Below are 25,500 nucleotides of genomic sequence, written 5' to 3'. Positions count from 1 at the left end.
GCTGATATGCCTAGCAATGCTTAGTTGTCTAAGCGACATCGCAGGTAACAAGGTGCTGCCAGACCTACGTTCGCGAGCAACTTCGCCTCGAACTAGTAAGAGTAGGAATTAGGTACAGTTTTTCGACGTAGTCTCTTGCACAGCAAGATTAGGGAGTGATTGCGCGTACACGGACTTCGTCCAAGTTCCGGTTGCACTTCCGACGGCAGAAACGCGATAAGGACGGAGACATCGATTTCCGCTTCCCCGCCGGTCGGTCCTTTTCTTTATTTCTCTGCTCTCCTTACCCAATCGAAATCTTCAGCCGCGTCGCGCGACCACCACCATCGTCGCGGTCAGCCGGTCCAACCGCCGTCGCCAGAGCTCGACATTTCATCTTGGTTTACGACCGGTTCACTTCTTCGTGCTTCGTCACTTTCACGTTATTTTGTTAATCTCTCACGATCCACGCAATTGATCAAGTGGCCGCCGTGCAGCTGGGTCACGACTGCCGGCTGCGCTTTGCAGCGCAATAATAATGCTAATATGGTTCTTTCCGGAAGCTTCTTTTCGTTTCCCGGTCTTCCAGCGCCGCTCTCTTTTGTATTCGAGGCAATGAAGTCTGTCAATTTCGCGTCACTAACAGTTTCGGGCTCCTCGAGGAAAGGGGCAGCGGCGTACAAAAAAACGTTGTCGTTGTCTAATTGAGAGAAATTGTCGGGTTGAACAGCTGTCCGCCCTTGATCGCTTGTTTTTTGTCTTTGTTCTTTTTTTTGAAGAAGCAATTGCCGTGCTGTTTGTTTAGATTTTTTGGGGACGCAATAATAGCTCGACGGTCGCTCCTCTTTGCATTTAACGCCTTTTCTTTCTAGCAGCCGAGCCTCGTTTAGTGTTTTTTGACGCGTTCTCTCATCGCTCGTCATATGAGTGTCGTCGTTGATACTCGCCCGTCGCTTTCCTCTAGGGTGGTCACCATCGACCGAAGCAGCGGGCGCGTCATTATGAGCCACGGTGCGCCCCTCGACTAAGGAGACGCCGAAACAGAAAAAAAAGAAAAAAAATAACTTGAATGGAATGAACAGAGCCCCCGGAAGTAAGAGATATAACCAGAATCTTGAGAAAAAAAAATGGTGAGATGAAGAACGGAGCAAATATTTCGTTTCTGAAATCCCTCTCCGAACCACGTGCACAGCGCGGAGAGAAACGAGATGTCAAACATCGGGCGACGACTTATTTCGGTCCCCTTTTGTGTCTTTGTGCCGTCGCCCACTCGCTTCCCTTTCATACCTCGAATAAGGCGCTGTCGTCATTGCTTCAATTATCTTTTCTTTTCTCTCTCTATCACCTCTCGCTCTCTCGCTGTTCCCTGACAAGTGAAGCGATGTCCATTCGCAGAGTTGGCTTCGCGGTACCGGAAGAAGAAGCGATGATGATTGCCTGCCCACGGTGACAACCTAACAGGAAAAGCTCCAAACAGCCCAGTTTCATGACGCAAAACAAGCTTTCTCGTTTCTTCTCGTTTTCGGCAAGCACGACGTTTCGCTCGTTTCTGAAGAGAAGTGCCCCGCCTAGGCTACTTCTTTTTTCTTCGTTTACCGTTACTTTTAGGCGTGTGCTTGCGGCTTGAATTTTATACTTACCTGTTTGTTTAGTTCCCTCCACTAAATATATTTCGCCCACAGCAATAATCGTCATCTTCGTTGCACGCCTTTGCTTTCGTTAACGCGGCCGCTGCCGCTACTTCCAGGTCACGAACGCCTTGCGCGTTATCAGCCTGACAGCATCCTTCACAGGAAAGTAGCGAGCGCAATGTTTTCAACAACCGAAACGCAGGCGAGATAGATGATGGTTCTCCTTGTGGAACATAGATACAGCCCCAATGAATGTAAACTGTTTTAGAGTGTTTAATGTATATGGGCACCGTTTTAAAGAGCAAAAGGAAAACGCTAGGTTCGTCATGTTCATTTCCTGAATGGGGCATTGCGGTTGGGGCTTCCCTGTAAAAAACATTGGTGGGCGTGAAAATTTGTCATGCTTTCGCCATACCCCCCTTCTACGCTTTCCTCCTCGCCTGTTTCATCCGCCGCTGCTCTCCCAGTTCGCTCTTTGATCCTTCACTGTGCTCTTGGCTCGGTTACGCCGACGCTCACCACAGGAGCGGGAGCCTCTAAATATACGATTTGCCAAAAAACATATTTCCTGTTCGTGTAGGATCAATGACTAAGTAACGGCTGCCCAGTCCGCAAAAACATTTGTGCTCTAGCGAGCTGGAAGAACTGTAACGGCGAGGGTGAGCCGGCCATTGTTGCCCACCCTCGCCCGCTTTTCCTCGCGCATACAGCATACGGCGCGCGGCGACGATTCCATCGCCCTTGGACGTCACGGCGACGCCGCTGCCGATGGCAGAAATGCGCGTGGAGTGTCCATACACTTGCGATCACAATAAAAGGTAATCTTGACGTGGAACAATACGCACGCTCAGCATGTGTGATCACGGCTCAGTCTCCGGCACGAGACGGAGGAAGCGCGCCGTCATCCGTCACGCGCATGGCTCCGCGGGGAGGGTGGCCCGTGCGCTCGCCCGCGCGGCTGTGTATCTTGAAAGCCATGTGCGACGGGGTCAGCCGTGGTTAGCGAGGGCGCGGGGGGTCATCGGGGACGGATCGTTCTACTCGAGGCGGCGCGGTCGGCCCAGCGCGCCCACCCGGATCGCTGTGTCTTGAAAGCCATCTGCGACGCGTACAGTCAGCCACGCGCTGTGTTTTCGCTTAGTTCGCCTTGATGCTTGCTTGCGCTCGCTGTTGCTGCCACGCTCGCACACTCCAGTGCTTTGACAGCGAGTTCCGCGGGCATCGAGTGCGATGTGTGCGTGTTTGCTTGTGCGCGCGACACCATGCTTGTTAATTTAGTTAGCATGGTTATGCTTACAACTTTATGTGGCCGACTAAATTAATATCCTTACTTTAGTATAGCTGTTCACTTATTTGCTATCGCAATCGATCTTTCGTGAAACTGCTACTTTTGTTGTGGATCCCATTGATTTGCATACACCCAGGGTGTCTCAGCTAGCTCCCTCTGGATTTTGTGGCAAGGGTAATTGAGAAAACTCTATTGATTGTTAGCCACCTCTCTTATTCGGAACAAGTGTCCCTATTTTTGTAAATACGGGTGAAATGAATGAATGAATAGCCATGTAATCGGTGGAGAAAATTTATGGCACATGCCAAACGAGGTGCGGTATTCAGACAATTCAGGGAGACTACATACGTCATACAGGCCACTGCGCGATTCCTTCCTCCCTCGGCGCCTTCACTTGTCTAACAGATTTTTTTTGAGGGGCGAGGCGAACTATTTTGCATCGACCTTGGCGCTGGAGATAATCGAGAGTTCTCAATAGCGATCGCCGAAGGAAGCGCAAATGTGGAAAGCACGTCTAACACCATCCGGCGTCCGTTGGGTTGCGCTTTCCCTGATTGGTTGCCCCCGCGGATCAGCGCTGATCGTGTTGCTGGCGGAGGAGGGGAAAGGCGGAACGAGTCCTGTAGACATCCGCGTTTCGGGGTGGATAAAAGGGGGATGGGCGGAGTGCCGAGCGGGAAATTGGCTGTGAAGGTGACGGTGCGGGGGCACGGAGCTGCAAGAGCACGAGTGGACACAATAATGTAGAGAGAAGCTTCCATCAAGGAAGTCACCTGTTTGATAGGCGTTTCCTTTGTGGTTTCCGTTTGCTACGTCGGCCACCATCTTTAATTTGTTTTTCAGTGAGGTCCCTTTTTACAGCGCCGGAAGGCTCGTTTTTTTCGCTCCAGCGGAGTAGCTGTACTGGCACCTTCCTACAGACATGGGAGCGGAAAAAAAGAGAGTCTGATATGTAAAATGAATAAATAAATTAAGCAAACAAAAAGGGAAGCGCGGGAATAAACCGCGCGAAAAGCGTATACGCTCGAAGCACGCAAGCGCAAAAACAAAATTCGGCTTCCGGTGTGCGACCGCCGTCGCGCGAAGAGGGCGCCAGACGAGCGCGGTTTGTTAACGCGGCGAGCGCGCTTGACCCCGAGTCAATAGCGCCTAATCTGCGAGGCCAGGCGTCTTGCTGGGCGGGCGTGTGTTTGCGCTGCAGTGCGTGCGTGCTTCCGTCGGGTGCGCGGCCTCGCGATTTGCTTGTGCGAGGCGAAGCTCTCGCTGACGCCCACCAACACGCAGTGCGGCTGCGCGCGCCGCACCTGTTGACTCGAGCCGGCGACCCTGTGTGCCGCTTGGCTCGGGGGCGGACTTGAATTGGGGGCCGCTCTCCCTCGACTCTTGACCAGAAACGCGACGGAGGCGCTGTCTGTCACACTGTGCTTCGGAGTACGCTACTCAGCGGCTCCGGTTCTGCGGCGCTCGATCGTGCATCGGGAGAGGCAGCCGACGCGGTCGGCTCCCGACGGCATCGCTACCGCAGTCGGGTTCCCCACAGCTGCTTAAAGAAGGCGCCACGCGAAGAATGGGTGCATCACGGTGGTGCTCGAAAACTTGATATCATATGCGTTTCGAAGAGCCGGGAACTGGGCAAGTTGGTTAAGAATCATAGATGAGGGCAGCGTGTGGGATGAAGCAAGCTAGATGACCGACACGGCGAAGAATTAGCAACGGAAATTTTGTTATGAAGGAGAAAAATATATAACTGTATATGTAGTGAGCGCGTCACGCTACACGTGCAGCTGTTAGCTTGTTAGCTCTCGCGTCTTTTCGAACTTTCTTCGTAATGCGTCTTCACTGAATTTCGTCCTGCGAAACAACAAAGATTCCCCGCCAGCTAATGTTTTGAATTAACTCGAGCGTCGCAGACTTTCACGCAACGGCAGAGGTGGCATGGTTATGTACGGACAAACGAAAGAAAGCGCTTAGCAATCCTAGATTATGTAACTACTGTTCGCAATAAATGGAGGGGTTCAAAACTTTAGACAGTGACACCATTTTTTAAAAACTTTTAAACAGGGCACGGCAAAGACGCTTCAGCTTGTTCTGTTATTCCTGTGTTCGTAACATGCGCACCCACACAGACGCACGAGAACACACAGGCGCACGCTTTCGGAAACATCGTTAGCGTGCTCCTCTCCCGAGTCGACTCGCAGCCAGCTGTCCGGTGCAGGGGAGCGGCACCCACGCGCGCCCCTTAACCGGGTTGAACGTCAATAGCCGTCTGTGCCACCTGCACTTAAGGAACGTAGGAAAGCGAGCAGCGAGTAACTGAGAGAAATCGGCGTTCGAATCGCGCTACCCATGTCGCTGTTTCTCGAGCGTACGAAGAAAATCGAGTTCGCACCGAGGAAAGGTGGCTCGAGTGACGGAAGGACAGAGGCACCTTCCTTTCGCCCGCGCTTTCTCCTCCGAAGTGTGGACGGGACGAGAGCGAAATGAGCGAGGGTGGCGTCGCACGAAGGAAGCAGAGGAAGGGTCCGTCGAGGCGCCTCCCCTCGCACCTAAGCGAATCAATGCGTCGGCGGGACAGTCTTTCCGCTACATCGCCTCCCTGTTCGAGACCCAGAGTGCCATCGGTGCTTAATTAGTATATAGCGCTCCCCGACACACTCAGCTCCACGTCGGATGGGTCCTGCTTCCGAGTGATCCCTGCACTGCTCCCCGTGCCCGGACGTCTCGAGTGCGTGCACCCTGGTGAAACGAGAAGTAAGAGGGTCGGAGGAAGGAGCGGACCGCGTGAGAGCTCTGCTTGGTTTCCTGAAGGACGACTTGGGAGGGAAAGGACTCGAGTGTGCGCTCCGTGTGTTTCTTTTGTTTCGTTTTACCTCGCTTTTACCGAGACAGTTCAGTCGGAAATCAAATCAACTCGAACGCTGAAAGCCTCGGTCCAGCGTAGGTAAGGAAGGAGACACAGTGTCTCACAAGCATTGCGAGAATACAAAAAGTGCGTAGCCCACTTGGATACGCTCTCCTCTGAATGGCTTCTTCCCTCATACTGAGACCTGAGTCTTCGCTTCGCTTCGATTCCCTTACTTCTTTTTCTTTTTCAGTGGGGGCTGACTTTTCGGGCGCTTTCCGCGCTTTTGCCATGTATGTTATGGTTTGGCGCAGCTGATGTGTTGCCTGCCTCCTTGCTACGGGATTGCCGATGCCTGATAAGTTGATTTGCGTAGGCACGTACACTGGTCTATGTGGTCCCCATGTTGTCCAACACGAAGGGAGCGTATAGGGGGCTGTTCACGAAATGTTAGGTCAATTGAGAGCCCATCGCTTCTACAGAGAATTCGGATAGAGAAAATGGTCAGTTTCACACCAGTACGGCCAAATAACGGTCTGAAGAGGAAGTGGAAGAACTGGCGCGGTGCTTCCGGTGAAACCGAAGCAGCCAGACACATGCCCTCAGAAGTTCACCTCATTCTCGTCGTTTCAGCAAACTCCGCCCAACAATTTTGAAGCATACAGCCTCTCAATATGTGTAGTACGAAGAACGTTGCGAAAGTAAGGTTTGTAATTTATTTTCACACGGAACGTAATTGCTAAAAAAATACACCGTGGTATTATGAACTATACATCTTGCACTATTTGACTCTGATACACTGATATATTTTACACTGATACATTTGTCGTAGCGTGCAATCAGTTCGAAGAAACCGTTCTGGTAAAACTCGATGCCCTGCGAGGCGATGCAAGGAGCACTCACACGGCTTTCTCCACCTCTGCATTATTTTGGAAGTGACGTCCCGAAAGTGCGACTTTCAATGCAGGGAACAGGTGAAAGTCCAATGGGGCAAGATCGGGGCTGTAGGCCGGGTGCTCCAATCTCTCCCATCCGAAGCAACGAACCTTATCTTCATCCTCCGCACTCTGCCTTCCTTTCCTGAACATGCTGCACCAGCTACCAACCATTTGACCACACGTGACCTCTTCACCATACACGATCTGTAGGCGCTCATGGATGACGGACACGCTAGTCCCACGTGCCAACTCGTACCGCTTAACAGCACACGCTTCCGTTGGCGACCACGTTATCAGCACGTCTGTCAGCCATCGTCATTCGTACTCTAATATCCTCGGGCACGCCGGTCTGCTGCTACTCTCTCTTCTTCGGTGGTCTTCTCATGCGTCATTCCTCCTCTCTTGACGCTCCTTCCTTCGTTGAAACAGCAACGGGCGCGGATTATTATGGCGATTGTTTGTTTCACCTGATGCACCATCTCTTCGTTTAAAAAGAATGACGAAACATACTTTCGGAATGTCCCTCACATATATGATAAATTGACCCTGTTGTATGCAGTGTTACACGTGATCGTACAACATGCGACAGTAAAATTAGCAGCACAAATAAATTCGCAACCTTAGGCGCTTTTTTGTTGTTGCAATCACCGCAAGCGGATCAGAGAGTAAACGGGGATAGCCGGTATTCTAGTCGACAATAAATGGAGCTGGGAAGGCCATTTAGTGCACGGGGTAGACAACCGGTAGACGATTAGTATTGCAGAATAGGTGCGAAGGGAAGGAAATCGCAGTCGAGGATGGCAGAAAACTAGGTGGGATAATCAAATTAGGAAATTTGCAGGTGCAAGTTGGAATCAGCTATCGCGAGGCAAGGGTAATTGTAGATCGCAGGGAGAGGCTTTCGTTCTGCAGTGGACATAAAAATAGGTTGATGATGATGATGATGTTGATGCACCATGCAAGTGAAATTGGGTGACGGATGGAAAATAGCGCTTCGCAGCTCTAACAAGACACAAAAGGAAGAAACACGATTTTACATACTCGATTATACTACACTTGTGTGCGATCTTGTTTTTTTTTTCGTTTGTGTTAGTAAAGAACGAACTAGCCTAAGCGCAACTTTTCACTGAAATGTAGTAGCAGGAAGCAGGCGCTCCCAACCTGTCCATCTGTTCACCCAGCTCAATCTATGGACACGTGCATTGATTAGGCTAATTTTGGAAGATACGAAGAAGTTTCGAAGAGAAGGGAAGTTTCTCTTGCTGAGATCTTACTTGATGTTCACGTAACCGTAGCCGACAGGAGAGTGCATTGCACGCTGTTTCGGCGCCCCGTGACCCCTGCTTCCCCCCGCTCGTGCAGGCGGGCGCGAGGCGGCGCCGTGCCCGGAGGTCGCCCGCTGCCATGAGTCGTGGTCGTCCCGCCGGTGGCCGTCGCTGCCCAACCTCGCGGCCGGGAGCCGCCCACGGCGCAGCTCGCCCGCCTGCTGCTGGGACTCGCCGGCATCGCTCGCCGTACACACCGCCGCAGCCGCCGCAGTCGCAGGAGCAGGAGGAGGAGGGCGAAGCAGCGGTAAGAAGGGCTCTATACACGGCCTCCGAGACGCTCGGTGACCCCCGATCACGGACGACTCGTGCGTTGTATGGCCTCCCGTCCCTCTGGTCCCCTCATCATAAACTGTGCTATGTACAGTGAGCGTTATGTCTTGCGTGAGAGGGTGAACGCTTGTACCCTTAGGGATATCTGCAGAAAGTCCCCATCAATGTCCGACAACATAAATATCTGTAGGTGGTCTGCGGGCGCATGTTGTTCTGCACTTGGTTGACTTTTGTCAACAAAATTTCTGGCAACTACTCTTTGGGAAGTGTTGAACAATGTAAAGATACTTGGATCACAGACAGCCTGCGCGCTTTCTGCGGGCAAGAAGAAGATAAAGCAGTCTGCTTGAAGTCTGTGCACAATCTACAGACTGCGTAAATTGCTTCGAGGGTGTAGTTTTCGACGACGCCCCGGATCGCCCGTAGTGTTGCTCGTTATGCTACAGTAGCTCGCAGGTGGTTTGGCTCGTGGAGAGGGGGGGGGGGGCGAGCAGAGCGCCTCAACGACGCTATTGCGAAATTTGTTGAGCAAGCGTTATTAACACGAGTATCGTCCCTGGGCAGGGCACGTACCGTCAATGCCACACGTATAGGGACCCCCATGCGAAATATCGCAATGATTTATGTTCCTTCCAGACCATTTTATTCTTGTCCCTCCGCATGTAGTTAAAAGCTACAATGCTACTTATTTGGTGCGCTGTAAGCAGCTCACAGCATCGGCTATAGGGTCCTGAAAGAGTGCTGTTCACGTGTGGTGCGCTCTTCGAACTGTTGACGTGGCGCATATGTGTCACGAGCAGGGCTGTTAGAAGCTCCAAAGAGGACAGAAAAAAAAAAAGGAACAGCCAGTGTTGACGGACTCACCAATGGATAAATAGCGCTCAAGAAGCCCTGTACAGAGGGAACAATGACCTACTTGCAGACTGACCAATATGAAAACCCGCAGCAGCAAACACTACATAGTGTGAGTTGCCTCATCTCTCACCCTGTCCTATAGGTTCAGCGCTGTTTCAGAAAGACCTACACAAAATGAGGATTGCGCATGCACAAAAGCGTATTTGAAGTCCAGGGTAACGAAGTCGAGCAACGTGGCAGCTTTTCCAAGCCAACGAGAGTTAATCAACGTAATTAAATTGTCGAGTCTTACGTGCAAAAACCATGATCTGAGTAGGAGGCATGCCTTGGGGGGGGGAGGGGGGGACTCCACATTAATTTTGTCCATTTGGGCTTCTTTAACGCGCACCCGATGCACGGTAGCCGAGTGTATCTTTTTTCTTTTTGCAGTTTGTCCCCATAGAAATTCGGCGGCCATGTGCTGCATTCGAACCCACCACCTCGTGCTTAATGGCAGTGCAACGCAGTAGCCACAAAGCCACCACGACCGTTTTTTTTTATGAACACCTAATTTGCCTGAATTTAGGCATCGTCTCCATGTTCCTGCCTTACTGCGTGAAAAAGAGCCGCTTTATTTACCGTAAGCTTGTTTTGAAAGCTATTAGTTTTTTTGGCAGCACGGCGTCGTAGTAGTTGCTTGAAAAACATTGTTTCGCCGCATTGTGCTTATTTACATCAACCACGTGCAATACTGTTCACAGTCGGCTCTGTCAGGGGCTCGTCCTGGCTTGCATCTAGTTCGAAATAAAATCCCAACTTACACAAGTTGGTAAGATCACACACACAGTCACCAGGAAAGGATAAGGAGTGAAATGACGGGGGCGTTTAGAATCATGAAATGCGGCGACGCGTGTGCCAGCCGCCCCGCGATTGCATCATGCGATCGCGAATGGCTTTTCTTGAAAGTAGATTAGACCACTATGTGAATTTTGGTTCCCAAGTAGTGCCAGCAGGCCATAATTCTTAGCGTCTGTATTTCTGGTTGCAGAATCTACTTGAGCATTGGTAGCATGCTCATATGTATAAGGAGTGTCCGATTTTGCAAAAGTCAAAAGAAGTTCTAAATGGTTCGAACGCGCAAATTCCACCCGTTGAATCCGAGCGGCTGTGCGATAGGAAGGTCTTGCTGCGAAAGCCGGGGCAAAAAGGGAGCAAGTTTATTTAGAGGCACATAGCGGAAGCACTAAATAACTGTGCCAAACACTGTGAGGGAGATCGTAAAGCAAAGTCGGCTGACGCTTACGAAAAAAAAGAGAAAAAAAAAACAGATGCTTTGGTGCCAGGCCGATGCTGACACACTCGGCCGAAAAAGATGTCGCAGAGCTCTTCAGGGTGTGGGGCCATCGGCAGGAGAAGTTTCGGCAAAGAAAAGAAGGGTCGCGCGACCGGAAAGAGATGCGGTCGTAAAAGCTGGATGGAAGGCGTACGGTACCGCGACTATCGTACGAAAGAAGGCGCAGAGATTTAAAGCTTGTTTCCCGGGCACCCTAGAAAGCCGCTTATATTCTCTCACAGGTCAGTGCAAGCAGGTGACTCACAGTGCGGGCCTCTTGCACGACACCGTGGCACAATAAATGTTGTTAAAAAAAGGAAAATAAGAAAGTGTTCGGGCAAGCCTTCGGGAGTGGCTAAGGCAAAGAAAAGCCTACGTACTAGCATTGGTGTCGCCCTTGACGGCTAGACTGCAGCTTGAATCTGAAAAAAAAAAGGAACCCGGTTTTTTACGTTGCCCGGCTGATATATGTACGTATTTTAATCATAGCGTACGTTTAACCAATGGCCTCACATCGTTCGGTTTCTGCTCCTAGTGGCGATGATATAATAGCTCACCAAGCTACTCTATCGGAAGAGAAAGAGAGAACTCATTTATCCTCTCCCTAACGCGCTGCTACCGTGATATTTCCCATCGGTCCTCTTCCAAAGCGTCTTTGGCGTCCATTGAGTAACGCTAGCAAGAGCAGTGTGTTTGAGTGTTTAAGAAATGCGCGCTGAAGAATGGTGGCGTGTTACTGAAACCGATGTTTATGCAGGCAACATAGTTCACTTGAATAGAGGTCGACGCGTATTGCACTAATGGAAGGCATTTATTTGAAGGAGAGTGCATCACGACCGGCCGGGAAGGCTTAACGCAGATGTAAGGGCGACAGGGTCATTAGGGTTTTATCGTTGTCGCGAAACAAGAAATTGTCGCTGAGTAGGGCGTTATACCTAAGTCAAAGCGACGGTTACTTAGGGATGTGCTTATGTCAGCGCTTGCTTGGCCACCTATGACGATGACGTTAAATGAAGGGGCAGGCGCAGCTTTGCAATCAGCCTGCTGACCGTGACCTCGAGGCCCCAATATCTTCTCACGCGAACGAACCTTTCTCTGGAACGCGCCCCCACTCGAACATCGACCTCGCAGCCTCTGTTCCACATTAGGGAGCTAGAGCGCATGCGTGTTGTGACGTCGAAACCTCGAGATCGTGTTCTCGCACGCTGCAGCCGCGGAAGACCACAGCACTACTGTATCCGAAGTAAATCGGACTTAGCGAGCTTGTGCGACGAAGAGATGGATGTTGCATTTCTACAGCGTGCCCGACCTCTGCCGTATACGTCCTGCACCATATTTTCACCCCTTGCCTCTGCCACAGTGTAGGGTAGCCGAACGAGGCATAGTTCCGGTCAAGGCGCTCCATGCTTTCTTTCGTCTCGGAGACCTTGAACATCGCCTCCATGAAGTTAGCATTCGCGTCGTGCACAAATTTTACCTCTGCTAAAGCCATGCTTAGGCTGGGAGTAATTCACCCTGATAAAGGCACTAGCATAGCGCCTACGACAGCTGAGTTCCGGGTCGGATACAGATGCGGTACACATCTTTATTCCACCGAAAGCTGGGAGACAAGTCTGTGTCTATATAAAGATTTATTTCTTACTTATTTATTACAGTTTCACACAGATCGGCTTGTCTGAACGAATATATAAGATAAACTTGCGGTAGCGCGTGCACGTAGTGCTCTTTTTCTTTCTTTTTCTCGTTTTCATTGAAATTCATTTAATTCTAGCTAGCTTCCCTCTGGAATTCCACGTTAGTAGAAAGGTAAGCACTGCAATTTCCGCAATGCTTTTGTGGAGGTTCACGGATAATTACAGCTGTGAAGAGGGTAATGTGGCGACGCTCCGGGAGCTCCAGAGAGCATTGTGCGCATTCGACGTGGTGCAAAGGTCCAAACGAGTTTCTTGCATCGCCTTTCCTCCCTGCCGCGCTCCTCTCACCTATATCACCTATACACACGCTCTGACCAACTCCTCGACGCGGTGTGCCAGACAGCAGCAGCGGCAGTGAGTAAGTCGAAGGAAGAGGCGAAGAAAGTTTCGCTTTAAAATAAAGCAAGATTATTCATTCGGCCAATGTAGCCAGGCAACGAAGTCGCACAGCATATTTGCGCTACGGAGGTACAGATTGTAAGAAACTGTGCTACGGTGCGCTTTTCGCTTTAGCTGAGCCAGTCGAAGTTGTAACGTTCGTGCGCTTTAAACAGCCTAAGCGATTGTGATGTCCTCTATTTCCTGTTCCATGAGCGCCAGCAGGATTACTAGTACAGGATGCAGCATGTATTTGAGAACAAACACCTGAGTGAAGCGAAAGGTCACTCATTTCGTAGAATAAATACATTTGAACCAGATTTGGCACCAAAGTCACGAACTCGCTTCTACGGAACTTCATTCAAGGTGTTCGTCTTTGGCAGCAAATACGGCTTCCATTTGGAGCCGAAATAGAGTGCACTCGTCGATAACGTGCTCCTTATGGGCGGTGGCTATCAGGTCCACAATGGCTAATTTCAAGACGTAATTAACTTTGTGAGGGTCCTTGTTGTGCTTCCTTCCAACAACGCCCCAAATATAAGATATCTTCACCTGGTTCGCGATCCAAAAGAACCAGTCGAAAGGCACTGCTGCTTGCGAGAGTGGTCTAGAGCGCAGCTAAAAGACCAACTGAAGATGCCATTAGTGTAGCGACTGGAGTGTGCTGACTCGAAGCGCGAATCACGGTTTGGGCTTCATGTCGCCACGGGCGTGTTCACCGTGCTTGGGCAGGGTGGCAGTGTGTCGATGTAATGATCGCCCGTGACTCAATGATAGTGAATGATCACTGTCTGCGTCGTTTCCCAAAGAAAAAACTTGCCTTAAGGACGCAAGTATTCCGACGCGTGTCTCAGCGGTTGTGCAAGCTCGCAGCTGAACCGGCATTCGATTCCCGGCTACAGCTTACGTATTGCATGGGCATGGAAGCAACGATGCCGGTGTTCTCAAGGTGCTCAATGCAAGGTGCTATCTGGGATCACGGTAAACGACTCTTTACACGCGTAAAGCGAGTAAACAGCTCTTTTTGTCCTTTTTCCTACATTCGCGCGCTCCGCAATACCGTTGTTATGAGCTACGATCAACTTGCCCAAGCGTCTACCCTAATAAGCAACTATAGTTGCTCAACATTATCCCAGAGTCCTCCACTACTGTGTCTATGGTAGCCCCTGTGCTCCTTGAGGTGATCAATCAATCAATCAATCAATCAATCAATCAATCAATCAATCAATCAATCAATCAATCAATCAATCAATCAATCAATCAATCAATCAATCAATAAAATGCGCTCATTCTCCAAAACCTACGAACATTTTCAGGTCGCTACGATGCGAGGATTCTTGGATTCACACGGAGACTCCCACCGCTGAGCCAAACGCCCCAGCCGCGGACACCGCGCGTTGGGAGGCCACGTCTCCGTAACGAGAACCCCTTCTCGCAAGAAGTGCCACACACCGAGCTTCTTGCGCTAATGCTGGGTCCGTTACTTCCACCGCGATTACTGCACGCCTCCTCAAATCCCCCGTGCATTTCTTAAAGCGAGCAATCGCCGGGGCCGTATTCAAGCCGTCGTTCCATCGACGCTGCCAAGCATCTTGTTTCCCCACCCCCGCCCCCCCTTTTTTTTTCTTTAAATATATTTTTTCTTCCTCGCTCTTTTTCCTTTCATCGTATTCTGCTCCGTAAAACGGAGGCGTCCTTGAGCGGGGCCAAGCCCCCGGTTCCCAGAAGTTCGTTAAGCTTCTGAGAAAACTCATCGCGGCTTGAGAAACGGCCAGATTGCAGCGTTGCATTCTTGAATAAGCTGTTCGCCCACTGATGATATTTGCGTAGTGATACGGTGGCGCCCGACAAATCGCTTTCAATAGCACTCGCTCAAGCCGTCTGCTCGATGACGATATACTGCAGACGTTCACCTTAGTGCGGGCTGCCGATAACTCCTACGCGTGGCATTGAATATTAGATTATAAGATAGATCAGATTATAAGATTAGAATATAAGATTCTGTAGGCTGCGCGGCAATATTGGCGCGGTACGTAACACTAAATTACAAGCTATCACCTCAGGAGGAGCAGATGAGGGCATACGGCGGGTTGGGGCGATCTGGTGTTGGTCTTGGCGTTGTGGTATCAACAGATTGTCCGTGGCATGAAATAGCCATAGTTCGCGTAATATAGGTACAACAACGGTTTATCGAATACTACACGAGGCTATGAAGATGTGCCATCACATGAGTGTTTATGGGTGATCGAGTGATCAGGAATTGCGATTTCAGCAGCAGCACCCATCACCTTCCCTTCAATCTCGAAAAAATGGGCATGCAGTCGTGCGCATGATACCATTAACGGCTCTTCGGTTGTGTTCGTCGAAAAACTTCAATGGTCCCATAATATCTGGAAGTTTAGGTGACGTGAATAATTGAAGCGCGTAGCTTATAAGACAAGGGAAAGAACTGTTTATTGCGATTCAAGAATTCTGACGTAATATCGTACGTATACGTCGCTGCAATTAAGCGTTCACTATCCCAAATTCGAGCCGGCTAACGACAGGGACAAGTTGCACACACATACAAACATCTATATTTAAAAAACAATTATACTAAACAGCCTTAAACAAACGAACACCATAAACGTGTTAGAACACTCAAACTATACGATATACAGGGCGTTCAAAGTTAAGCTTTATGGTTTTCTTAAAATTAGGCACTGGGAGGCACGCGAAGACCACCTTTGCAAATATGTGGCCAGCGGGACACAAAGTGAGATGACTATTATAGCGGTCAGCAGACCTGTTAACTAAAATTGAATCATTAATTTTGCGGTAAGTGGGTATGTCTGTATTGAAAAGTTAGAGACAGTCGTGTTGCGACACAGTACCAGATGGAAGAATTCTTCTCGCGTGTCTACTATTCCACATTGTAATTGTCGTTCGCATGATTGCGCGTGCATGAGGGTGAGGATCGGCGCTCTTCCTTGCGGTGACGCGGCTGTTGCGTGCGGCGTTTAGTCTGGCAACGGGGCGGAGGCATCGGCAAAGATGATAGCTGTTCCCCTTCCCCTCTCGGCTGGCGAAATCAAGATGTGACAGCGCGGTGCAGTTCTTGAGCTTGATTTCAATAAAACGCACAATACTGGGAAATCAGCAGTGACCTTATTTGCGCAGCCCCGGCAAGGCCCATGCCCGCTCGTCTAGTCACCATTATGCGCGCGTACTAACCTCCGGCTTCTCCGTTCGCGCCATTATTTCGGCATGGCAGCTGCCGCCATCGTTACAGGCTGCGCGGTCGCGTGTTACGACAGCGGTTCCGGCTTTCTCGATTTTTTATTTCGCCAGCCGTGAGGGGAAGGGGGAGAATTATCGTCTTTTCCAATGCCTCCGCACGTTGTCAATCCAAACGCCGCACGCAACACCCGCGTTACACCAGGGAGGCGCTTTGCGCCGATCCTCTCTCTCTTGCATGCGTAATCATGCGAATGACAATTACACTTGGGAGTCGGATATCCCGGAGCAGAGACAGGCTAGAGGAATTCTTCCTATTCATACTGTTTCAATACAAACAGACCCACTTACTGCAGTCAACAAAATGCTAATTATTCAATTTTAGTTAACTTGGCTGCTTACAGCGATCATTATCATCCCACTTTGTGTCCCCCTAACCACGTAACTTACTTGCGCCGGCAGTCTTCGCGTGCCTCCCAGTAGCTAATTTTACGAAAACCATAAAGCTTAATAACGAAGTTCATTTTCATTTATTTCATTTATTTGCTTCCACAAGCAAGGAGGTACAGGGTTGTGGCGGAAAAACAAGGGGAAAAAAGCTGCGGAGAAGCAGCTTGACTGGCCCCAGGTTCCGTTTACAATGGCAGCAGCAGGGCAGGTGGGAAACCTTAAGAAAAAAAAAAGAGGAGAAAAAAGAAAAAAGAGCAAGAGCACTAAGGGCGAAAATCACTAAGTACAACTGTACACAGTCAAGATTGCAGGAACGTATCACGTAGATTTTTTGCGGAACAAGTGAGCACATCGATATTGCATCTGGTGAGATCATTGACTAAACTGGTTAGCCAGTGGCATAACATTTGCTGGCCATAATTAGTGCGAAGTTGAGGAACACACCAAGTCTCAGGAGCTCGAGTTGTGTAGGGGGTTTCTCGTTTCGTGAGATTAGCGAGTGAGCTGAGGGCAACAATATATTTTTTCATATCTTCTGTCGGTTGACACCAAGCGCAGGTTTATTAGGGCAGACAATTTAAGGCTTCTAAGCGCACTGAAAAGAGGAACGGAATGAAAGTAACGAGACTTATTACAAATGACACGAATACATTTCTTCTGGATTACAAACAGCTTGTGAATATTTGTGGCTGAAGTTGTCCCCCATACGAGGCAGCAGTAATTTAGGTGACTGAAAGAAAGTGAGTTATAAGTCAGCAATTTCACGGATTGCGGCAGGTATCTAAAGGGATAGACAACACCCAACACCTGTGACAGTTTGCCCTGTATACCGTTCTACTACAAGGTCCGGACCATTCTGGAGTCCCAGCTTAGCTGTGTCGGTCTCGGATAAACCGCCGTGGCACAGGACAGGCCAGGCGGCTGCCGCTGCGTAGGACGGCCCTGACGAGTATAGGTAGTCGCCTTAGCACGGGACGGGTCTCGTGAGTGGCGACGTGGTTAAGCCCGGGCTGGCTTCCGCGCCCCAGCTCGAGGCCGGAAGTGCAGCCGAAACCTGGCCGCGCACTGCGATGCACTGTGGCAGCACTCTAGGAGGACGGCCGCACCAGGTCTTCTGAGCCACCCGCTGCAGAGTTCGGCTTTAGACACGTAGGGAATTATCCCAAGGCCACCTCACTCACTGCCAGCTCACCACATTGACGATTTATTCTTCCTCTTCGTCGTCCCTGCCGTCTCGGGACGCCGGCTTGTTGTTGTGGTGGTCGTTGCCTATCGCGTGTGGGGCTCCTACCCACGATGGGGCCAAGAGATGGCTGGATTATTCCAAATTAATATGGAGCATAAATTTCCGAACATTTATGGAATTAGCATTGAATAGCGTAGAATCATCTGCTAAAATAAAATCAGGAAAGTCATATGGAATGAGTAATAATTAATTTAAAGGCGAAAAAAAAGTTCCACTTTTGCTTGCTTGCTTCCTATATTATGGCACCTACCCATTACAGGGGTGGGGGGGTGGGGGGATAGGTTTGTCGAAGTAGCTGGTTGCTAAAAGGGTGAAAGGGGGGGAGAAAACAATGAAGAATAAATTAGGGGGTTTTACGTGCCAAAACCACGATTTGATTATGAGGTGCTCCGGAAGAATTTGACAACCTGGGATTTGACATGCACCTTAATCTAAGTACACGGCTGTACACGCGTTTCGCCCCCATCAAAATGCGGCCGCCTTGGCTCGAATTCGATCCCGCGACCTTGTGCTTTGCAGCCCAACCCCATAGCGACTAAGCAATCACGGCGGCTAGGGGAGGGAGGGAGGGGAGAAAACATGAGGGAAAAAGCATATGTGAGCTAGGGAACAGTTGAAATCGCAAAGTGAAACAAACTACACCTAAATACATTTTTCTTGAGAGGAAAACATGTGCTTTTTGAAAGGAAAGCAAAGTAGGAGGTAATAAATTTTAATCAATATAAATTGAAAATTGGAAAATTATAGATAATAAATAACTAAATTAAGCAGGTATTCTCCTTGTGTCACAAAGAAACTCGCAGACGGCTGTGCATACGTTCCTGTTCACAAAACCTAATGTAGATGCCCCAAAGAAGAGAATGTTTTCAGTGTTGGTAGGAATGCTTAATTATTTGAGAAGTAAGTTCTAAGTACCTTTTCTCTGGATTAGAAATCAATAAAGATGATCAATGGTCCAAGGTTTTTTGCAGATATGGCATAGAAGGCACAGCACAAGACCAGACCTATCTAAATAAAATTTAGTGGTGGAATACGGCATTGTAATTTTGTGAGGGTGATTTCCAATTTACATGTGGGACACCATTGATTGTCCCAAGCGAAAAGCAAATGGGTAAAGTCTGTTACTTGAAACGTCTGTTTTGCAGAGTACTTTAAAAGAAGAAAAATTTTCTAAATCTAGTCGCGGTGGTATACGGAGAAGCCGGCAGAACATACATGACTTGTCCATCTGAGGATAGGCGCAAGAGTGTCGGTCGTTTCATTTAAAAACAAACCATGGTGACCTGGTACCCATATCAAGCCCACCAGACGTAAGGGTTAAGGATTCTAGTGAATTAAATGCTCTACTGTCTGAGGATGAGGCGAGCGATGTGCACACTGGCAACGAATGAGTCACCCTTACAGCTGTCGAAGAATTTACAGGAAGTTTTCGAAGACATAAAATAATTGCTCATAATTGTGCCTGAAATATCGGTGTAAAATCAAGAAGTCTGTTGGAATAAGAGCAGGATAGCGCCTCAGAAAGTGTGCCCACACACGGTTTCTCTTCATAGATTCATGCATCAGTCGCTATTGCATTGCTGAATTACAATTGCGCTACATGATGTTGTAATAGGCCAGTTAATTACCTAGTGGGTAGGAGCTTAGCATTGGAAGGAGATATGTTGTAGCGGCGCGGCCATCGCCTCCCAAGCAGGCGAAGAAATGAGGGCTCACGTGCAGGCAGCGCGAGGATAGAACATGCCGGCGGTCCCGACCTGTGTGGCCGGCGTGGTGCTCCCGCTGCACCGTGGCTGGCCCGCCTAAATAAACCGTGGCCACGGCGGCTTCCTCGTCACGCCGCTTCCCGCAAATTGGTGACCCGGACAGGCGAGTGACGAGGCCTCACGCGGTCCACCAGTCGTGCCGCGGTTGTGGGCTGTCCGGATATTCTACACATGCGTGCCGGACATCTGGCTCATCCAGCTGGACGGGCATGGTGCTACGGGGTCTCGGAAGCGTCCGACACGGTGGCCGCTCAGGTGGAGAGCGCTAGCGTGTTCTATCCTCGCGCTACCTGCACGCGAGCCCTCTTCTTCTTCACCTGCTTGGGAGGCGATGATCGCGCCGCTACAATGTCATCAGATTCACTTGGGGAAGGGTCTCGCACATGTGAACATTTAGTTCCTCTATTTCTGCTTGCTCAAGAAGAAGCTGCGCATTCTATTGACGGGAGCATGCATGTTTGGTCAAAGAGTGGAGATTATTTCTTAATAAACCTATACTGCGATCATCTAGAAGAAGATTTGTAAATGTTTAAGTTGGTTTTTACAGCGAGAGTGCGGAATCTGCGAAAAAGTGTGAACAATCGGGCTTCTTTATATAATATATCAGTTGCAAAAACTTTTCGTAGTACGAGACAAATCTGCAGAGCCTCTCTCTCTAGAAGAACGCAGGGGTTAATCCTGTGCGGGGGCCCACCACAGAATAAAAAGCGCCCAAATTCCAATCTGAGTCGAACGTACCTGCGATGAATCATAGCGAGAGTATACCATGCCTCGAGGACCGCTTCATTTCCGATTGTCTCGCTCTTCTTTAGTCCAGAACCATGCACGAACTGGTGGCACTCACTCACTCACTCACTCACTCACTCACTCACTCACTCACTCACTCACTCACTCACTCACTCACTCACTCACTCACTCACTCACTCACTCACTCACTCACTCACTCACTCACTCACTCACTCACTCACTCACTCACTCACTCACTCACTCACTCACTCACTCACTCACTCACTCACTCACTCACTCACTCACTCACTCACTCACTCACTCACTCACTCACTCACTCACTCACTCACTCACTCACTCAACCAATCAATCAAAGTATCAATGGAATAAATAAATAAATAAAAGTAGAAGATGGAATTTCGGCGCATTGTGTTACCTCATTTCGCGGCTCAGACACCAAAATCTTGTGAATATTTCGCGCTGGTAACGCAGGCTTCTCTGACTACGCGATTCGCCCAGCAACAGTACTTTCATTTATCTGGCAAGGAAACATCGTAGCGGTAGTCCGAAGCGCGTGAGATTCACATGTGCTCGCTTATTTGCTTGCAACCGGCTTTCTGTGACCTGCGTTATGCCGTTGGTATCGAGCAACAAATCGTAGGCTCCAGTGAAAAAGAGAGAGAGAGAGAGAGAAAACATTTATTTATCATCAGTTTGGGCGACTTCCTCGCAGGGTGGAGCCCTTATTTCAGGGCCCCATTGGCTCGCGCCACTCCGCGTGCCCGCCGGATCAGCCGTCGCTGCTCTTGCGGGTCTGAGCTGGTCAGCGCAGTCTCCCAGGAGGAAGGGGAAGGTGAAGGAATAGGGGAGTAGCCCGGAGGGTGTAGGCATTCCCAGGTCCAATGATATACTGTGGGTTTTGCTCCACAATAGGGACAGTATGAGGGATAGTGTGTGGGGTGGAAGAGGAGAAGATAAAAGAGGCAGGGAAATGAATTAGTTTGAAGTTGTCGCCACGCGACGGCATCTTCTCGATTAAGGGAATTATGTGGTGGAGGGAAGTGTCTCCTGGTGTCTCTGTAATATTGTAGAGTTTCAGTGTAGTTCATTGGTTCTGTCGGTGCGTCGTCTGGGTTGGACAGCTCTTCCAATGGCGCCCGGTTAGCGAGCTCTCGGGCTACCGCATTAGCGCGTTCATTACCATGGAGAGAGGCGTGTCCAGGTGTCCAGACGATACGCACCCTGTGTAACGCTGTGGGGTGTAATGATGTAAGGATGCGGTGTGTGTAGGGTGTCACCTTCCCTTGTGCCAAAGTCCTGCAGGCGGTCTGAGAATCTGTGAGCACTGTGATAGGTCCATCCGGCGCCGGCATGGTTGAAGCGTGTACGATGGCTAGGGCAATAGCAGCCTCTTCCGCCGTGCCACTGTCCACAGTGTTGAGCGTGGCCGAAGCTCTCAGAATGTCTGCACTATCTAGTACGACCAGACATAGGGCGCGTTTCTGTGGGTAGCGGCCACGTCGGTGTATAGGACTGGAGTGTTTGATTTGTCATCGCCAAATAGGCGAGCCAGGGCTTGTGCTCTTGCCTTTCGTCGACCTTTATGACGGTCAGGGTGCATATTCCGGGGAATTGGGGCCACGTGAATTTTGTTGCGAATGCTAAGCGGAAGAAGTGTGCGGTTTTCCTGTTGTGGTGTTCTTGGTATTTGGTATCCTAGCCGGGACATAATGTGGCAACCTTGCATTGTTCGTTGCAGACGTTGCAATTGGCTGTTAAGATGACCTTCAACTAGTTCGCGGATGGTGTTGTGCACCCCCAGCCGTAGTAGGAGCTGCGTAGACGCATGTTGGGGTAGTCCAAGCGCTGCCTTTAGTGCAGTACGGAGGAGGGTGTCCATCTGGTGCATCTCAGTCTGAGTCAGATTATGATAGGGGAGGTGGTAGGTTAATCGGCTAATTATGAGGGCTTGTATAATTCGGAGTACGTCTTTTTCTTTCAGTCCTTGTCGGCGGTTTGTAATGCGTTTTATCATGTGTGTTATTTGGGTAACTTGTTGGCGGAGCACGTGTAGGGTATGTAGGCCTTCCCGTTCTGTTGTATGTGAAGTCCTAGCACACGTAGCCTGTCTACCCTTGGAATAACGTTGCCATTGAGATGCAATGTGATGGCTGGTGGAATATCGGCCTTGTTCCGTTTTTTTAGTACAAGCAGGAGCTCCGACTTCTCAGCTGTGCATGTGAGTCCTCCGGCTGTTGCATAATCCTGAACTATATTTACGGCCTCCTGTAGTGCATCTTGAATGGCGCCGTCTGACCCTGTGGTCACCCAGATTGTAATATCATCGGCGTACAGGGCGTGCTGCACGTTCGGAAGTTTGTCGAGGAGCGGTGGTAGCTTTGCCATCGCCACGTTGAACAGGGTGGGTGAGAGAACCGAACCCTGGGGAGTCCCTCTGCCGGAAAGTTTTATGATATCCGACCGAATATCACCTAGGCCGATGGTGGCTGTTCGGTCAGATAAAAAGGCTCGGACATAATCATAGGTGCGCTTTCCGCATCGGGAGAATGCAAGGTTGTTTAGAATGAGGTCATGTGAGACGTTATCGAAGGCTCCTTTGAGGTCCAACGCCAGAATGGCTCTTGTTTGAGCTTTACTTGGACCATCCACAACATCCTCCTTAAGTTGTAGGAGTATGTCCTGCGCAGACAGACCTGGTCGATAGCCGAATAAGGTATTGGGAAAGAATTGGTTCGCTTCGAGGTGAGGCTGGAGGCGATTTAGCACTACGTGCTCGAAGAGTTTGCCAATACACGAAGTCAAGGAAATGGGTCTGAGATTTTGGAGGGACAGTGGTTTCCCGGGTTTCGGAATTAAGGTGATATCGGCGTGTCGCCATTCCTGTGGAAGCGTTCCGTTTTGCCAATTGTCGTTGTAGTATGCAGTGAGTTGCCGTATAGACTGGTCGTCGAGGTTGCGTAGCAGTGCATAGTGAATGCCGTCTGCTCCGGGCGCCGTGTTTCGTCTTATGCCGTGTAGGGCTGCCCTCACTTCAGTCTCTGTAATGTTGCCGTCCAATTGTGTTTCTTCCTCGTGTGGATACTCTTTGTACTCCGGTCGGTGGCCTGTAGCAATGTATCTTTGTTGCAGTGTTTGGAGGAGCGCGTCATCATTCATTTGTTCTTTGTGGATGATAGTGCGGACTGTGTTCGTTGTGTGCGTTTTTGTGTGCGTTGGGTCGAGTAGTGCTCTGAGGAGAGACCACGTTTTTGAACTACTTAGTGTGCCATTAAGGCGGTCGCAGAGGTTGTGCCAATTGCTATTAGTGAGGCTGGTGGCGTATTCTTCAGCTTCTGCTGTGATCCGGGCGATTCTTTGTTTCAGCCTACGGTTGTGCCTCTGCCTCTTCCATCGTTTCGTCAGGCCTCTTCGAGCATCCCAGAGATGGAGCAGATGTCTGTCCACATCCGGTGTCTCCATTGTTGCAGTAATTTGCTTAGTGGCGGCTTTAAAATCTGCTTGTACCTGTTGTGTCCACTCGCGTAGAGATGGCGGGTCGTGTTGTTCAGATTTGGTTCTGTTGCGCCTGAAAGTGTCCCAGTTCGTTATTTTAATTGAACGTTCTGGGGTGCGTGTGGCCGCCAGTTGGACGTCTGTGGCTAGAATGCTGTGGTCACTGCCCAAATTCTCCATTAGGTTGTTCCAGGAGCATTTAGTCAACCCCTTGACCATAGTTAGGTCAGGGCAGGTATCCCTGCTTACACTGTTACCCATTCTGGTTGGTTTGTCAGGTTCTGTCAGCAGAGTGAATTGATGAAGGTTCATGGCGTGTGCTAGACGGCGGCCTTTCGGAGTTTCTGTTTGGTACCCCCAGGCTGGGTGGGACGCATTGAAATCTCCCAAAATAATCAATTTTTTCGCTTGTTTACTGGCGGCCTAAAAAAGCTGTCCGAAGTCGTCTCGTCGCGATTTGGGTGCACTGTAGATATTAAGCAAAAACAAGCTGGTTTCATATCGATTCCTAGGTACAATTTCTATGAGCACATGCGGGATGTGGGAGCTGTCGAGCGTGTGCTCGATCACCGTGATTTGCAACCTTCTCCATTTCCCAGCACATTCCATCCCAGTGGTCGGAGCGTTGTGAGATGTTATCGCCGCTACGAACTTTCTGACAGAGGACGATACTGCTTGGGCAGACTAATCCCGGCCTGCATACTTGCCTAAGGTTTTTCTCGTTTTTTCTTGGAGCTGTGCTTAGACAGACACACACTATTTGTTTTCCTTCCACGCGAAGTAAAACGATCCTCGTTAAGTTATGCGTCCCTAATGCGTCGTTGTTGTAGCGCGTGCACTCCCCCCCCCCCTCTCACGTTTGGCTGCGCTGCTCGCTCCCTTCTCCTCTAAGCGTACACACAGCTGAAAATAGACGACAATGAAGCTCATTGCTAAAACTCCTCTCTTTCCTTTTTCGTCTATCGCTGGATCCGCGACAATTAATTGGCACCTGTTTGTCTAGTGCAAACACGTCTCTCCGCCGCCATGGAGCCGATCGGCTCAAAAAATGAACATGTGGGCTGTCTATGTGCTTGCGAATTTGTGCTTTATTTCTGTTTACAGAACATCGGGCTTTTATTTGATAATAGCTCACCTTGATATCATGCCAAAGAAGACGTATTTTCTCTCTCTCTTTATTTTTATTAATATATCTCGTTCGGCGAGACAACAGCGGAAATGTGGTTAGTGGTGCTTGAGTTTGAATTTTGGAGGGCTGTTTGCTCCACCTAGAACGAGCTCCAATAATATTATGATTAAGAGAGACCCGGATATCCGGTAGCTGGAAGTACAGGCGTGAGCACGAAATTCTTTACTGCAGACGTATTGTGCTCATGGCTGGCGGGACAGTACTGTTTATGTAGAGGCACGCGTTCGGGGCTTGGCGCGACATTTTAGCTCCAAGAGGAGCAGCTTCACCGCAACCGAATCGTTTTATGCACGCACGTTCGCGTGCACTGCCTCTTCTTCCCACTTCGGTATGGTGATAGCTTCGTCAATTTTATTTACATTTCTTCAATGCTTTACCAACAGCAGCGCAAGGAATTAGCAGTGTCAAAACAGTAAAATATGGAATGCATTGCAGCTCCACGGGAATAACAAATTATCTTTAAGCAACTGAACTCATCGTGGCTAGAATTCCAAACCATTTCTGAAGGTCAGCACTGAACCCTGCGGAAGGAATAATCATAGTTCCCCGGTATAAGCTAGTTGATACGTTAACATCATTTGCTGATATTTAGAGATAACATTCCAGCTAATTTACAGTAAATGATTTTGTCGCGGCAGTGTACCACCTTCTTTCGTACTTTATAAACTTGTAAAAGATACTGCATATGTAACACAATATTTCCATATGCGCTTTCTACGCTATTCTTACAGGAGTTCTACGAAATTGCTACTGCACGCTTATCATTCTTTAACAATCCTGCAGAAAAGATGACAAAACAAGTATGAAATTGCTATACTTCTAATGGAGGCGTTTTGTTGGGGCTATTTCCATTTCATTCTTATTGCTATAGCGACAAGC

The 25,500-nt window shown here is 49.5% G+C and overlaps 1 protein-coding gene across 1 annotated transcript in view; it reads left to right on the top strand.

Annotated features, from left to right (window-relative positions):
- The window catches only part of LOC135899458 (muscle calcium channel subunit alpha-1-like), a 934,514-nt gene that overhangs the window by 574,074 nt on the left and 334,940 nt on the right, over positions 1-25,500 (top strand). Inside the window, exon 2 of the mRNA XM_065428717.2 lies at positions 8,041-8,250. The gene's annotated coding sequence lies outside the window, so the exon portion shown is untranslated. The remainder of the gene's footprint in view (positions 1-8,040; positions 8,251-25,500) is intronic.

The sequence above is a fragment of the Dermacentor albipictus genome, chromosome 6 (genome assembly GCF_038994185.2).
Source record: "Dermacentor albipictus isolate Rhodes 1998 colony chromosome 6, USDA_Dalb.pri_finalv2, whole genome shotgun sequence".
NCBI classification, from domain to species: Eukaryota; Metazoa; Arthropoda; class Arachnida; order Ixodida; family Ixodidae; genus Dermacentor; species Dermacentor albipictus.
The sequence above is the reverse complement of the archived record's forward strand: the minus strand, read 5'-3'. Positions and strand labels throughout refer to the sequence as shown.